Below are 15,906 nucleotides of genomic sequence, written 5' to 3' on the forward strand. Positions count from 1 at the left end.
TGCTCTAATGGAGATCATACAGCAATATAAAATGCCTAGTTTCATTTAGAAGTTCACTGGTCTTTCAAAAAAGAAGTGACAAGTCCTTGATAGAGAATTGCTTACATATGACTGTGGTTGCCTCAAGAAACAGCCACTTGGCACTTACAGAATTATACAAGAAACATTACCATCATCCACTGAATTTGAACACTAAGTTTTCAAAACAGTTGAGCTTCAATGCCTTTCTTGCTTAGCATTTTGAATAGTTTATGGTCGTAACAACAAAAAAAGGTTAGACAGAGATCTCACTGAAGTGGCAATATAATTAAGAACAGACAAGACCACTTCTTTCCACCTTAACAGAAAAGTGCCATTCCCCTTCATCTACAACATTCAGGTGCTGGTGGGAGCATTTTGTTACCACATAAATGACAAATTAGAAGGGATTTAGATAATAGCTACAATACACTTAAAAGGTACAAAAGAGACCTTAACCTCTTAAGTTGTACTGTTTAATTCATCACTGAAAGGCATTCAGCTACTAAGTATGGGTACAGTTACTATTCTGCAAGAGAAGTAACCATGAGCACAGAGATTAAATTTTCTTCAATCCATTATAAGAAGCCCATTCTTTTAATAAAGGTGAGTGCTTTTAGAGATAGTTATTCTAGCCAAGATTAGCAAACATATGCACACCAGTGTAGTTTACATTCATGAATTAGAGGCTTATATGGGCAGACTCTTATACAAAGCAAAATGCATCTTCACAAAATATAAGTCAAAGCTACTCCATTTCATGACTTTTGTCTTGACAAGGCCAAAGAGAGTGCTGCACAAGAGAATATTGTTTCAGCCTTTGCCTAGGTCTGACAACAAAAGGTTTCTAGCTGCAAAGAAGTCTAAGGATTAATTTAAAAACAATAATTTTTGCACAACGGACAAGTGTACTTCACACAAGAATTGACCCAAGTGACTTACTAAACACTGACCCTTATGCTGTTCCAATACCCCAGGCAAAGAGTTTTGCATCTTAACCCCTCCAAATATTTTGCTACAATGAACATTAAAACATGTTTTAAATACTTTAACTAGGGCAAATCTTGGGGAAGAGTCACATATCTATTGCAAACATGTCCTTACTGCTATGAACTTCTGCTATCTCCCGCAAAAGCACTTTAACCAAATTTCTGAATTACTTGTATAATTTTAAGAGAACAAAACAGACCAATGGGAACACATCATGTCATGTTTTTAGTACTAAAACCTTAAGGAGTAAGACACATCCTGCCTACCAGGCAGCCTTCTCTTTGTTAATCACAAATACTATGATATCTAAAAGTGTCACCCACTTAAGACAGCCTCTTTATGTTCCCCTCATTCTCCATATGAGAACCTCACTTAAAAAACACAACACACACAACACACCACACACACAAAACCACAAACATCCAGCAAGTCTTAAGGTCGCATTTCTTCAAGTCAAGTAAGGTTCCAAAATATCCTACATGCACCATAAATTCAGTAGCTTTATATTTTTTTCTCCTATTTGTAGGCCGCTTTGGGCAAATATTTATGCATGTTAAATATTTCAGAAAACGTGGAGACAGGCAATCAATTTGGCTCATCTTGGCTACTAGTGCTTCAGGGGAGGGTACACACTGCCAAAGTTATTACTATTAAACTGTTTTGGCAAGATGAAACACTCTTGGTAAGTTGCTACTGCAATTCTTCCAACTCAAAATGCTGGATAAAACACCAAGGTTCTAAAAATAAAATAGCAAGCTAATTTTGTGCACGTGCATATGTGTATGCACATCTGATCATGCACAGCTCAAATAAGAGGACCTCCTATAACTCATACAACCTCCAGTCCATCCACATTGCAATCCATCTGTGACTCTACTACATTTCTAACTTTACCTCAGTTACACCTAAATTCAACAAAAAATCTCCACCATTTATTCTATACTACTCGTTACTATGAATACCTGATGATGGCCATAAAGCACACAGCCAAATTGCATATCAAAGATCAGAGTTAAGATTCTGCAAGTGTTCTTCTGGCATTTCCTACCCTTGAGATGCAAAATGAGCATCATACAGTATACCTAAAGTGCTATTAAAAAAGATAATATTCAGTGTAAACATATCACTATGTAAAATAGCAGACAGTGTAAGCATGACTTCAGAAACAGCAAAGTAAAAACATGTTTGAGCTTTTGAGAAACTACAGATGTGATCCCACACTCAGACACTGGCATAATATCACTGCAATACTAGAGATCTTAAGGATTCACCAGGTGAACAACAAATAAAAAAAAAAAAAAAAGAACACCACTCTTCTAACACTATAGAGTCAAGAACTTCCACTAATTCCCATAATTACACAAACTGACAGTGCTCAGTCTTTCCAAACAGAAAGCTTTCTGGTTTTATTCTAATAGCAGAGGTAGGCTGTGCTACAGCTCTCCTCCTGCCATAGAACAGGACCTAATTGCACACGATCTTGTATTTTCAGGCATGATTCAAACTGGAAAGCACTTTCTGTGCTTCTTAGCATACACAATAACGCTACCTGGATCAGAGAAGCCCTAGGGAAAAGACTGTGAGCTGGCTACCATCATTACCTTGCCCATTGCCTCCTGAGGATAGACTGCTATCCAAAACAGGCTACAGGCTGGGTGAATTCTCTGGGGGGTTCTGTGGGGCTCATAGACATAAACCATCCAAAAACTATATGCAACAGCAGAGCGAGGGTCAATCAATCAGGTATTCCCCAGACCTGAGAGTTAGAGATCATAACTGTGCTTGTGATCAGAGAATCAACATCAGAAAAAGCCACTTGCCTCCCTGCCTGCAGATGGCTTAGGGGCTCTTTGGCTTTGGATATAGCCCGCTCTGAACAGGAACTCTTCAGAGCTGGAGCAAGCAACTCCAGGCTCTATTCACCCACAGTTCCATATACCTTGGCTGTATCAAACCTCTGCTCATTAGCATCTAAAGGCAACAAAAAATAGAAGATTAAATCAATACTGAGAAGCTCTGTAGTATAAAGAGCCATTGAAGAGGGAACGTTGTTTTGTAACCTGACCTCAGAGGGGGGGAAGGATTGAGAGACATCACAGACTCTGAATCCTTCATGTAAAACAAAGTATCTTCGAACTAATTACTCTATTTAAAAAGTTAAGCTAGGGGAAAGGGTAACCAAAGAGCCAGGAATCCATAATTTAAATAAATCAATAAGAAGAGGAGGTTATTAGAATTAGATGAATGAGATAGGTAAACTGAGGCAGGTGTCAGGTAGTCTGTAAACCCTGCAGTACCCAACCAATGGGGAACAGGGGACGGAATTTGTGGCTGGGATTCAGGGGGGGATATAAGCAGGGGCTTTTTGCCCTATTCCATGTGCTTACCTTTAGGAAGAACACCTGTTCTTGCAAAATTATTAATAAAATATGCTTTGCTGAGAGATCCTGCCTGGGCCTATTATACCGGCAAGGTAATAGTTTCCTACAAATTTGGGGCTTGCCCAGGAGTTGACCCCCGGCATCCCCCTTCATCTGGAAAAGCAGAAAGGATGAACCAGACCTTAAAGAAGCAATTGTCAAAGCTAGTATCAGAAACTAGATTATCCTGGACTAGATGTCTACCTATAGCCTTGTTGAGAATCAGAACTGCTTCTCATAAGGATATAGGAGTTCCACCTTATGAAACGCTCTTTGGGCTACCATACCTAGGCAGAAATAATGGATGAATCCCCACAGTTCAAAACTAAGGATATGTTTATCAAAAAACTATATATTTAGGTTGTCGTCTTCTCCTCTGCCTTCTCAGGCACCAAGGGCATCTAGCACAAACTCCGCCATTACAGTTTGCAGATCGCAAGTTTCAGCCTGGAAACTGGTTCCTGTTCAAATCCTGGAAGGAAACTAAGCTTCAGCCAGATTGGGAAAGACCATTTCAAGTTCTACAGAACATGGAGACAGCAGTACAACCAGCTGAGAAAGGGTGGACTCATTACACATGGACCAAAGGGCCAATCAAACCTCCCAAGGACAACAGTAAGTGGCAAGTACAGACAACTGATGGCTCCCTTTGACTAAAGATACAGAAACAAAAATTAAATTGAACATTTGGCATTTGGGGATTATTAATCCTGTATTGTATAGAATTTACAAAAGGTTTACTCATCATTAACATGACTGAAACTGAAGGTTCTCTAACAATTTGAGTAGATGATTGCCAGATCCTTAATTGTGGGGATATACAGAGCCAAAGACAATTGAGTTATGAAAACAAACACATGTGTCCAGGGGAACCAAGTCTAAGAGTGATTTAAATAAGTGCATAGTTTCTGTTGCTGTCTCTCCTTGCCCCTCCTGATACAGTATTTTCTGAACCACAGAGTTTAGGGGATGGCCAGTGAGCAATGAATAGTTATAGAGTTGAAAAGTTACCCTATCCAAAGGACAATCTCTCCCAGGATATGAGTCCCTGCAGTGCAACCCTTTACTAATTACAATGCAGGGAGCAGATGATTCAGTAATAGAGCCTTAGGTCCCACCAAGTGACCCTAAAGTGGTTACTGTTGTAGAAATATCAGATTTAAGAGAAAACTTTGATGTAGACACAGGATATAGAGATACAAATGCCTGGATAGAATGGATCAAATGTACAGTGCAAAACCTAAACGAGCAATTGCTTTGTGTGTGCATCAGGTGTGGCCCAGGTGGTACACTTCCTTCTGGGATGGAGTGCATCTACAGTGTGGGGAAGGTAAGTCATGTCATACTCTTTCCCTACTCTTTCCAGCCTTATAGGGGAAAGATCTCAGAATTCCCCTGGCATTTTCAGGAATAATTGGAAATCATAATGCCTGTGTCTCAAGATCGGGCAGGAATGATACCAGGTTCCTAGGAAACATGAGTAGGTGTGTAGAGACACAGAAAGTTGGTCCTCATGAAAGCTATTACACTTCTTTAAATGTTTCCTGAGTGGATCTTTGGTGGTACTGTGGGAAGATGACACTTCATTCCATTTTACCCCCTCCACCACTTGGAAGGTGCCTGTGACATTGTTCAGTTGACAATTCCTTTTACCCTGGCATTTGAACATTGTAATTCATCAGGGCAAGAGAAAAAGGAATTTAGAGTTTCCCTTTGATGACAGAGTTTCTCAATTCAATTGGGGTTCCCAAAAGGGTTGAAGAGAAGCTGCTAAATTCATGTATACTGTGATTAAGTTGCAAAAGACATACCCATCATTAACCAATTGACATGATAAATGCTTTCTGACCACCTGCAAAACAAGGAGATATTTTTCAAGTTTTACATACTTCTGCATGACAAGAGGGAGACAGAAGATTAAGTGATACATTCTTTAGAAGCACAGTGCTTAGTTTATATTTAACTAATAATTAATAGATGTATTGTAAGTAAGAAACTAATCAATTATAACTAACTTCAACCATTATTTCTTGGTACAGATGTATTATACATTAAAAATTTCCAAAAACTGTAATGCATATGTAATAATTATGTGAATATAAACAACGCAAGAGCATCCAGTCACTGGAGCACTTATGGAGGATTATACCCAGAGCTCCCCAGCGCTGATAAAATAAAGAATGCCACTTAACAGTATAATTGACTCTGCTGTTAAGTTTATTTCTTCATTTCAGGGTCCCCAATGAACACAAAGCAAGAAATCAAGTAATAGTTTTTGAATCCTTCTTATTCTGGTGGGTAACTATAAACAGGAATATAGATTGGATAAATCACATCTATTATAACCAACAATGATTTATAAATTACACCAGAGAAGCAGTTAAGGGAATCGCTGAACAGTTAGATGCTACTAGTAGAATGGCATGGGAAAAATAGGATGGTCCTAGATATGATGTCCGCAGAAAAAGATGGTGTATGTATTAGGAAACAGGTGTTGCACCTTTATCCCAAACAATACTGCCCCTAACTGCACTATAACCAGAGCATTGCAAGGACTCAAAACCTGAGCAGAAGAATTGGCTGAGAATTCAGATATAGTTCACTCATAGGATGGTTAGAATCTTGGTTTGGAAAATGGAAATAAGTGATAATATCTATTTTTACTTCTTTAATCATAGTAGCAGGAGTGCTAACTGTGATAGGATGCAGCATCATCCCATGTGACCAAGGACTTACTCAATGCCTTGTCGAGACAGCTCTACCAGAGCAAATGCCTTTAGGGTCACTGCTGTACTCTGATAAAATGATGCTGCTAGAAGAACAAGAAGAATGGAGCAGTACCAAATACTTAACTCCTGAAGAAAAAGAAAAAAAGGGATATCATGTTATCTAGGCTTTAAGCCAGCTACAGAACTATATCATAAGAAAACACAAAAACAACAAAAGTAAAAAATAAGGAGAGGAGGAAATTGTAAGGAGCCATTGAAGGAGGAGTGTTGTTTTTACAAAACTGGGGACCTGGTGCCTGACCCCAGCTGGGGGAAGGACTGAGAGACATCAGACTATGAATCCTTCATGTAAAACACAGTCTCTTCAAATTAATCCCAGAACGGAAACCGATTCCTGTATTTAGAAAGTTAAGCTAGGGGGAAGGGTAGCCAGAGAGACCGGAATCCATATTTTAAATTAATCAATAAGGGGAGAGGGTTGTTAGAATTAGATGAATGAGATAGGTAAACTGAGGCAGGCATTGGGTAGTCTGTAAACCCTGCAGTACCCAACCAATGGGGAACAGGGGAGGGAATTTGTGGCCGGGATTCGGGAGGGGGATATAAGCAGGGGCTTTTTGCCCTATTCCGTGTGCCTACCTTTAGGTACAACATCTGGTCTTACAAAATCATTAATAAAATATGCTTTGCTGAGAGATCCTGCCTGGGCCTATTATATTGGCAAGGTAATAATTTCCTCCATGTAGCACCCTGCAACACAGAGGCCTGCAGAAGGCAGCTTTTGTGCTGAGAGTACCACACATTTATTCCTTGACACCAAGGAATATTTTTGGGGAGTTAAATGTTCAGCCATTTACCTAAACAGTTACAACTTACATTGGCAAACTTTAACCTTTCTGGGAAGTAGCCTACAATACCAAACTTTTAAATGTGGTACTCATCCTTGCTATCAGTTATCAGTGCAACTGCACCAAAAATGCAGAGCTTTGACTAATCTATCAGGAAGCACCTTCTAATAGTACTGCAAGTATCCTGAAAACATTGCTTGATCAAAGCATTGGACAGAGATTTATTAGCCTCCAGGCTCTGAGAGTCCAAGCACCAAGGTAAGACACTGGATTTCAAGGCAGACAGAGAGACCAATCAACAGCCAACTGAGAAAGTAAGAGTTTCACCATGCACAACCCTCAGCCATTGAAATCTATCCCAACCAGCACCTATCATCACCAGATTACAGATTATTTGTTGCAGTGGTCCCCATTTAAGTATCAGCTGTCAAAATTAAACATGAAGTTCTCCTGCCATGTAGTGAAGAACCTTCTCGAATGGAAGATGCCTATGGCATAAAGGTGGCATTAATGAACTGCTCACACATAGTTCTGGAGACTACAATTTGGTTCTCTGCTGCTCAAGCACTGCCTGCAAAACCAGAAAAAAAAAAAAAAAAACACAACCAAAACAAACACAGCACCCAAACCCTAAAAATCATTCCTACCAATTCCAGAGCAATTCAGAACTACCACAAAGCCTAGAGGAGTTGGATCTAAAGACCTGTCTTAGCACACTACGTCCTTCCCAGATGACATAAGAAACAAGCGACTGGCACTATGACCCGGACATGAAGCATTTTGCATTTCATTGCAAGAAAAATCTTCCCTTTGTCACTGAAAAAAAATCAGCTTCACCTATTGCAATCAAATATCTGTAGCCCAACAACTGATTCTGCAGAAACTTCAGTCAAACGGGCAATTTCCTGCTGACAGCAGCTGAGGGACAGATGTTTGCTCTTATCACTGGGCCTCCTTAGAGGCATTAACATCACTGATGCTGAGCTACTTTTACCATGCCAGCAAGGAATGAGAGGTAATCAGTGCATGAAATAGTTCAACTCCTTCCTTGAGAGTGGTAATCTGGAACTTCAGCAAAGGGTTGCCCAAAACATTATTCCTAGTCATACTGAATTAGCTACATAAGGTCACTAGATAAAGCAAATATTGACAGGGATAAGGACAGTCATGCAGAAACACCTGGAGTCACGACAACTACAGATGCATGCCTTTAGCTGAGAGCATATGGGGGACTTGCGGTTCAGGACTGCTCCTACCCCTCACTGATGGTTGCACAGAATCACAGAATGTTCTCAGAATCTTCTGAGGTCCCTGTGAAACATATTGTTAGGGATTGGAAGGGACCTCAAAAGAACATCTAGTCCAATCCCCCTGCCAGAGCAGGAACACCTAGATGACACAGGAATGTGTCCAGGTGGGTTTTGAATGTCTCCAGAGAAGGAGACTCCACAACCTCCCTGGGCAGCCTGTTCCAGTGTTCTGTCACCCTCACCATGAAGAAGTTTCTTCTCAAATTTAAGTGGAACCTCTTGTGTTCCAGTTTGAACCCATTACCCCTTGTCCTACCGCTGGTTGTCACCGAGAAGAGCCTGGCTCCATCCTCATGACATTCACCCTTTATATATTTGTAAACATTAATAAGGTCACCCCTGTCTCCTCTTCTCCAAGCTAAAGAGATCCAGCTCCATCAGCTTTTCCTCATAAAGGAGATGCTCCACTCCTTTAATCATCTTTGTGGCTCTGTGCAGGACTCTCTCCAGCAGTTCCCTGTCCTCCTTGAACTGGGGGCCCAGAACTGGACACAATATTCCAGGTGTGGTCTCACCAGGGCAGAGTAGAGGGGAAGGAGAACCTCTCTCGACCTACTAACCACCCCTCTTCTAATACACCCCAGGATGCCATTGGCCTTCCTGGCCACAAGGGCACAGTGCTGGCTCATGGTCACCCTGCTGTCCACCAAGACCCCCAGGTCCCTTTCCCCTACACTGATCTCTAACAGGTCATTCCCCAACTTATAGTGGAACCTGGGGTTGTTCCTACCCAGATGCAAGACTCTACACTTGCCCTTGTTATATTTCATTAAATTTTTCCCTGCCCAACTCTCCAGCCTGTCCAGGTCCCACTGGATGGCAGCACAGCCTTCTGGAGTGTCAGCCACTCCTCCCAGCTTAGTGTCACCAGCAAACTTGCTGACAGTGCACTCTATTCCCTCATCCTGGTCATTGATGCATATACTGAATAATACTGGCCCCAGTACTGACCCCTGAGGCACTCCACTAGATACAGGCCTCCAACTGGACTCTGCCCCATTGACCACAACTCTCTGGTTTCTTTCCTTCAGCCAGTTCTCAGTCCACCTCGCTACCCGACTGTCCAGACCGCACTCCCTCAGTTTAGCTGTAAGGATGCTGTGGGAGACTGCCTCTGAAAGCTGCTGGTCTTTCCATCTAGCTGAGAAGCCAAACTATGAAGTACTGCAGCAGATCTCAGCATGCTGTATTAGATGCTAAATTATGCTTAAATGCTGTGCTTGAACTCTTAAGAAGTCCTCAATGTTATTATAGCCAGCACTAAGGTATCAATAACCTACCATTTAAACATACATTCAAGGGGGCATGTTTTGTGCTTCGATTTATCAAATGCTAGAGTTACAGGATTAGCAACTGAAACCAGAATCTGTTGAAGTGCTGAACCAGCTTTTAACAGCAGTAGCTTGTGTCAAGGAGGTGCAAAGAGAGCACTTAACTCATTTAAGTTCATTCAGCTAGTTCTAACAACCCAGAGAGAAAAGTCGTTTCTCCAAGAATAAACAAGGTGCCAAAAGCTGGTGTTATCAGCTCCAAGAGCTCCATGAGCACAAATCAAGCATTTGTATTCCTAATCAACTATCACTAACACTTCCTTTATTGAGGTCACATAAAAAACAAGTTTTCCTCAAAAATATTTATACTTGAGCGTAACTGGAAGCCTTTGTACTTTCCCTCCATTTCCTACCCTCAAACCACACCTCAAGTAGAAGACAATTCCCAAACTCTCATAGCCATAGAGTTTAAAAAAAGGTGTCACGGAGGCACCCCGAGATTAGTTTAAGGGACAACAGGGTCCAAAGCAACTTTTATTAAACCAGTGAGAAACAGGGTTTTAGCACTCCAAAAGTGACTTAAATATAGGTTCGGATATCAGTTGAGGAAAATTATTAAGGGGCAGCAACTAATACAACAGGCGGTCCACAGAGTGCATGCACGTGGCTTCACCAAAACAATGCCGGAACCGTCTCTGAGTCCGGGAAGAGCACACACTTGCCTGAACACGGTGCGGGATTATTCTTAAAGAGATACACGTACTCGTAGTGAGTACGGAAAGTGTACGCTCGCGATTCCGCGAGGGTAAATTTATAATACACTTGCAATCCTGCGAGGGTTAATTTACTTACACGTGCAAATGTGCACGGAATACTACACGTGCTTATATGGAAGCACGGGAGGAAAATACACTCGCGATTGTGCGAGGAAATAATTTAAAGTACGCGTGCATATGTGCACGGAAAGTTACTCGTGCATATGTGCACGGAAAGTTACTCGTGCTTGTATTAAGCACGGGAAGTTACACGTGCATATGTGCATGGAAAGTATAAATATACTTGCAATCTGAAGGAGGTGGGGAAGAGAGGGGGGTTTGCATTCTGCCACAAAAAGGTTACATCATTTAATTGTGTATTTCTAATCCTGCTTTACCTAATCTTAGGAAACAGACAAAACAAGATTATATCAGTTATTTCACCAAGCCAATAAACCTGAAAAATAAATCGGATACTGATCTGAACTAGTGCTCACCTTACATATACTACATATACTTACATATACTACAAATATAATCATAGATCTCACCCCACCAAATAAAGTTTAGAGTATTAATCTTATCTCTAAACAATTCACTAAGTGTGACAGATACACTCAACACACACCCCCAACTAAACCAGCAGCAGTTTCGTCCAGGCTATAAAGGAGGTAAAGGTCTGAGCTGTAGCCAGGCCAAGAACTCCTTTTAGGAAACCCACAAGGAAGTAGAATGACACACTGAACAATGATATGTTGTGGGTGCAGGGAGTCTCATGTGCACCTTTCCCACTGTATGCAGTTTGACTATAAGCCAACCACTTGTCCTGGTTTTGCTAAAAACAAGACCAGTTTATCTTATAGTGAATTTTTCTTTCAAGCTAAGTTCTTCTTAGTAACTGCACTTCTCTGAAGATAGATACATGTTTTGGTAGACATGGCAATGGAATGCAAGGTCACTGACAAGGATGCACATCCCATAAGTGAGAGGGGCAAGGAGGAACGAACTGAACAGGTGACTAAAACCAACCAACTAAGTATTCCATCCCATCCACATCATAACACCATATAAAATGGGAGATCACGAGGGTCTTGGCCCTTTCTTCGACTATGGTCAACATCTGGGAAGGACCCTACCTACCGTCTCTGCAAATCTGAGGCCTAGTGACAGACCTTGCATCCTTGAATCCAATTCCGGTTTGCTGTAGAGTCCAACCCAGGACTTCCATGTGCTTGCTCTGCTGGAGCAGTGCTGAGCTTTGCTGGGGAATTCAAGATTTGGTTTGTATATTTTGTATTATTTTCTCTATTTTATTAGTAAAACATTTTTAACTTTTTCCAACTTGCAAGTTCTCTCTCTCTTTGCCCTCTTACTGCCTTTACTGGCGGGGGGGGGAGGGGGTTGACAAAGCATCTGCCATGGTCTATTGTTGCCCTGCAATCAAACCTTGACACCACTTTATTCCATAAATATAACAGCCTGAGTGAGCCTACTTTGAGCTCTTTCTGCTCAAAAAGTGTGGCTGTACAGTGATCATCTTTTACTACTCGCAGATCAGTGGATGAGCTCAGATTAACTTTCATATCAATCACTTAGCTTCAGTAAATGCCTATTAAATAGAATGAATCACTTAATATATTAAAAGTTACATGAGCTTATAATTTTGTCTGCCTCATTGCTTAGTAAGCTAAATTTGCTGAAATCTTAACCTGTATGTCATAAAGTTCTGCTTATATTCACCAAGCTTGTATCTACTAATAAAAACAAAAGCAGCTACAGACCATCATGGACACCAGCAAGATAAGACCTGTTTTGCACTTGGCTGAACAAATAGGATTCATTCAAACAAAATAACACCTTCAAGACTGGCATGAAGCAGCTACAGACTATCAACAATGTCTACAGCTAAACAAAACAAAGGTCTGTCTGAGGTCAGTGAAAGGATCCAACAAGAAGCAAGAAGACCCCAGACTCAAATATTGTTATTGGATTGAATCATGGTGTGAGGGGCAGGTAAATCCAAGGATTTCTATGCTTGGCTGGGACCTCTGCAAAGGCATCCAGCTCAAGCCAACCCTGCTGCTGTACTATTATTTCTATGAAGTTTGATGCCTGAGAGTTTGCTTCAAGAGACTTAGGATCCCATCCTCATTGCCAATGAGCTTTGATGCCTGACAGCTTGCTTCAAGAGACCTAGGATCCAAACTTCAGAGTGACCTGAGTGACCAGAGTGACTCCTATAGGGGAGGTAAGAAGGTTGGGATGCAGAATAATGAAACTTGGAAATCTTAGACAAGCAATATAAAGAATCAGATGCGCACATACAACCATCTGGCCATAGATACATATAATCCCTTACCTGTTTTTCCTTCCCCTCTATGTTTCTTAGACATGAACCCTTGATCAAGTCTAAGGCTAAGCTCAGATCTAGCCACACCTAGACTCTTCTCTGAGAAGGAGTTTAGAAAGGCACAGGGTTCCATTCTGAACCTCCCAACTCAATGGGAGAGCCTCCCTCTACCCTTCCACATGTCCTATCCCCATAGAAATCACTAAAACAACTCTCACCTGATTCTGCTTGGCATATTTCCTCTATGCAGCAAGTAAGAGAGTGAACCTTGCCTTTAAACTCTGTTAAGTCACACTTTTCTTTAAGTGATCTAAACATTGCTCTGAAGCAAGCAGGACCCTAAATCACTCATCCATGACAGTGAGCAGAGTCTAACACATCTAAAGGCCTGAAAGCCAAGAACATCACTTCTCAGGACAACATGATTCCTCCCTAGGGACAAAATTAGTGTCTAAGACCACTTTTTCAGTGGCTCAGAACTTCGGATGCATAAGCAAAGATCAAATGCTACCAAAACAAACAAACACAACCAACCATGCACGGCTACTCACTGCAGAAAGATGAGATGGAAATGACATATGACATACTCTATCCATGCCACTTGAAGGGAAACCCTCTGCTCTGCAAGTGTAAAGGCACCACAAAATCATAGAATGTTTGGGATTGGAAGGGACCTCAAAAGATCACATAGTCCAATCCCCCTGCCGGAGCAGGAATGCCTACATGAGGCTACACAGGAAGGTGTCCAGGTGGGATTCAAATGTTTCCAGAGCAGGAGACTCCACAACCCCCCTAGGCAGCCTGTTCCAGTGTTCTGTTACCCTTATTGAGAAGAAGTTTGTGGGGGACTATGGTGGGTCTGTGGATTCCCTGACAGAGAGCACGGGAACAGAAATTAGCCTTGAAGATATGAAGGCCTACCCGTGAAAAAGATGGGAGTAAAGGAGTATCCGGAGATGTTAAGGATGTACCCGTGAGAGAGAAGGGAGTAGAAGAGTAACATTGATGATAGCAAAAACAGTCAATGAGATGGTACTGCTGTAACTTGTAACCAATAGTGAAGAGACATGAATTGGTAAAACTGTATAAAAACACACTTGTGGCAATAAATGGCATCTACTACTTTCATCCTGGAAGAACTTGGTCTATGTTGTTTGTCCGTCTCAACCACGACAGAAGTTTCTTCTCAAATTTAAGTGGAATCTCTTGTGTTCCAGTTTGAACCCATTAACCCTTGTCCTACCGTTGGGTGTAACGGAGAAGAGCCTGGCTCCATCCTCATGACGCTCACCCTTTACATATTTATAAACATTAATAAGGTCACCTCTCAGTTTTCTCTTCTCCAAGCTAAAGAGACCTTCATTGCTCTGCACTGGACTCTCTCCAGCAGTTCCCTGTCCTTCTGGAACTGAGGGGCCCAGAACTGGACACAATATTCCAGGTGTGGTCTCACCAGGGCAGAGTAGAGGGGAAGGAGAACCTCTCTCGACCTATTAACCACCCCTCTTCTAATACACCCCAGGATACCATTGGCCTTTCTGGCCACAAGGGTGCAGTGCTGGCTCCTGGTCATCCTGCTGTCCACCAGGACCCCCAGGTCCATTTCCTCTAAGCTGCTCTCTAACAGGTCATTCCCCAACTTATACTGGAACCTGGGGTAAACCTCTCCACAGAAATCTTTAGTAAAAGGTGAAAGATTTATACGATCTGAAAAGAAACCATGAGACCTTAGTCTCCCACTCTCGAAATAAGTATTATAGAATTGATCAGCAGAATTTAAAAGAAAGGCACAACAGTTCAAGGACATAAAATGCCAAAAAAAACCACCCCACATTCATAATATTGAGGCAAGGTAACTGGCAACCTTGCCTAAATCTGCACTTGTTAATGTACATCCCCAGATTATTTCACAGGCTACTTCAGCTTCTTTCCAGGAACAATTACATACAGTCCAGAGATCTCCTCAACCAAACAAAAATATTTTGACACATTATTCATCCATTTTTTTTAAAGAAATCACAGGAAGAGGTTGCCAAATCATTTGGATGTAAAAGTGACCCAGTTACCAACCCAAGACTAGAGTGACTTCCTAAATATGTAATAATGGAGGCAAGTCTAAGAATATGCCTATCACACCTACATGAATAAGCCAGGCAACTCATTACAAGAGGCAAGACTTGTGCCAAAGCCTTCCCTTCCTTCAAAACAATGAGGCCATCTGAACATGACTCAAATATATTATTCCCCGAACTACAACTTACTTTGGTTTTGTGGAACAAAATTCTTAAACCTTGACCCACAGAGGCCAAGATGCATGTTAGCCAAGCAAAAAGACCACCCAGAATTTTTTTCAGTTTGACAAATTCAAATGGAATGAAACAGGAGACATAGGAGTCATTACTGAAACAATAACTTCTGAGAGAAGCAAGCTGAAGGGATGATATTTTGCTAGAGACCAAGCAGACATCAAGTGCAAAGGGACGTGCCCAATACAACATATCTTCTGCAGGCACCAAGATTTTTTCATTGCTTTTTTTAAGAAAAACATGCAATTCCTCCTCCAGTTGTTTTGAGAATTTAAGTCTACTCTCCTTCTGGGACAGCAGTACCAGATTTCTTGCTTACCGTATTTAAAAGAGGTGAAATAACAACTACTTTTTTTTTTTTTTTTTTAATTAACAGGAAAATTGAGAGAGGAATTGAAAGTATTTATCTACCTTCACAAATTATGTGCTGCCATAGCCCTTTGAAGGCTGCCCTCTAAAAGTTGGGAAAGGAAGAAATGGAAAACAGTGGGAAATAACCATCACCAAAAGTAGTCCTGAAGCCCATGAAGTTTTGAGAAAAAGACAGTCTTTATCCTGAAATAGTCATCCTACACGGGATGCTCCTACATGACAATCAAAGTGATTGAGGGAAGGTTGGGAAGCCCCTTTGAAATAGACCAGAGCCAAGAAGACAACCTGGGGGTGGAAGGGAAGAATTTACACCCTGCCATGAGATACTTGATTTTCTTTGGTGTTAAAATAGCGAATGGAATAGAGACAGCTGTAACACGGCCTCCTCTCCCCAAAGCGCACCCCGAGGCCGAGAAGTCCCGCAGGCCCCAGCCCACTTGCCCTGCAGACCGTCCCCCTACCGCCAGCAGCGGGAAGGGAAGAGCAGCTCACAGGGTGCTGAATCTCCCTTCCCTCCCCGCTCCCGCAGGCCTCGAG

General features: G+C 41.6%; 1 protein-coding gene and 1 pseudogene across 1 annotated transcript in view; both read right to left on the minus strand.

Moving 5' to 3' along the window:
- The window catches only part of LOC136114671 (ubiquitin-conjugating enzyme E2 R2), a 97,311-nt gene that overhangs the window by 80,957 nt on the left and 448 nt on the right, over positions 1-15,906 (minus strand). The gene's annotated exons all lie outside the window — the stretch shown is intronic.
- On the minus strand, positions 14,354-14,407 carry LOC136115754 (U5 spliceosomal RNA; annotated as a pseudogene).

This window comes from Patagioenas fasciata, chromosome W (assembly GCF_037038585.1).
Source record: "Patagioenas fasciata isolate bPatFas1 chromosome W, bPatFas1.hap1, whole genome shotgun sequence".
In the NCBI taxonomy this organism is placed as follows: domain Eukaryota; kingdom Metazoa; phylum Chordata; class Aves; order Columbiformes; family Columbidae; genus Patagioenas; species Patagioenas fasciata.